Here is a 2,044-nt window from a genome sequence, read left to right as displayed (position 1 = left end):
GATCCAAATCGGCGGGGGAGGGAGGAGAAGGGGATCGGGGGGGAATGGGGTGTCGGCTAGGGTTTCCGCCGACCGAGGGGGGTTATGGGAGTGAGGGGGGTGGGCCGGGCCAGGGGCTGGCCGGCTGGGCCAGGTGGGCTTGGCCCAGTTTGGCCAGGGGGGGGGGTTCCTCTCCTTTGTTTTATTTTTCTTTTCTTAATTTATTTTCTCTTCTGTTTTATTTCATTTTAAAATATTCAGGCACTTTATAAAAATGTGTGCACCCCACCATAATTAACCTTGTAATTTTTGACAACCCCCGAACATTTTAGTTTGATTTTTTGAAAAACTTTTATTGCCATCATAATTTTGAATTGAATTTTGAAACCGTTTTGATTTAACCCGAGATTAACTACAGTGACAGAGGTGACGTGGCATCATTAGTGGGGATTAATGTAGCTTAATTACCCGGGCGTTACAATTCTCCTCCACTACAAGAAATCTTGTCCCGAGATTTAAGCGGTGGAGTAAGGGGGGGGGGAAGGTGTTGGTAGCGAAAAACCTAACGAGTCTTCTCGGTCTTGGCTGCCCTTTCGAAGAGGTTGATCCCTTTCGTTGTTGTCTTCATTTCTCTGCTTCCAGTCACCATGATCAAGTCGTCATCCTTTCTTCAGGATCTCCAGCGTCCTACGAACGCGGCCAGGGGGAATTACTCAGGAAGAACGCACCTCCCCAAAGCTGGGTATCAGACGGTGAACTCAATGGAAAAAACACGAGGTACCCCACGAGTTGTATTTCAGTGAATCCGTTGAGTGCAATATATGATGGTACCAAAGTTTCAAATGGGTAGGCAATCATTCGATGCCTAGACAGAAGCTGGAATGGGGGCTTGAACAACGAGAATAACATGGTGTTTGATTCCAGGAAGGATAATGGTATAGTATTTAGCTCGTCAATCACATACGAAGCCAGATGCAAAGGATACATTTGAAACCGGGTTGTAAAGAAGAGTTAGGTTTCGATCCAGGGACCTGTGGGTTATGGGCTCACCATATGGGTTGAAAGTAGGAAGGGTGGTGACATCTTACACAGCCGCGACAGGGAGGCATGTCAGTGAATAGCTTGTCAGCTATGCCGGCAACAATGTCGTACCAAGGACGGGGAATGAAGAGAGTCATTATTCTACTTGTTGAACGAGGCGAAACAATTGGCAAAGTTCCCGTCCATCGGTGGTTACCGGAATGTCATCAACAATAGTAACAAGGTCTTACCGACAGAGTTGTACATCGAGGTGTTTGCCCAAGCAATGGATTATTACTGCTTATATCATATAGATCATAGAAAAGGTTTAAACAAACCAATGGAAGGAAAATATGATCATCAGATTAGACAGAACAATGGAAAGGAAAATGTGTTAAAACACTTATTTCAGGAGTATTTCCTTCCCAAGGACAAACAGAGCATGATATCCATGACAGGATATAACGTAGAAAACCATTTAGGTTAGGAGAGAGGAAGTTCATGACATTACCCAAACAACGGTGTTTTGGATATTTGATAAAGAAAAGGTAGCATTGCTTCAACTGTTCTTATTGAAGATCGGAGTACCACAGACATGCTTCGAGATAGCATTGACATGGTCTTCAAGCAAAGGTCAGACTTTGGATACACAAAGGATCCATCAGGAACAACTTGTAGAATAAGTCTTACAATTTCCTCATGGAAGAATGGATAACCTTGCTAATAAGGAAACTATATCAACAGGTCATCCGGCCAGGTATGCTGGGCATGCCATCACCTTACCGGGTCATAAAAGACCAGTGTTATAACTCTTGGAAAAATGTTCCAACCATCATAACTGACCGAGATTCAGCTCGGATAGGTGGCAGGATAACTTAGACTCACGATGCCTGAGAAGAAAGGTGCAACACAAATTGACGAGATGACATCGAAGATTCTCGGGAAATGAACTATGGAAGCGAGTTCCGGAACAAGAGTTCATCATTAAATCAACAAGAGGATGAGGTGACTGATGGACTCAGCGATAACTCATCGAGGTATTCAA

The sequence above is a fragment of the Triticum dicoccoides genome, chromosome 6A (genome assembly GCF_002162155.2).
Source record: "Triticum dicoccoides isolate Atlit2015 ecotype Zavitan chromosome 6A, WEW_v2.0, whole genome shotgun sequence".
NCBI classification, from domain to species: Eukaryota; Viridiplantae; Streptophyta; class Magnoliopsida; order Poales; family Poaceae; genus Triticum; species Triticum dicoccoides.
This window is presented reverse-complemented; position numbering follows the sequence as displayed.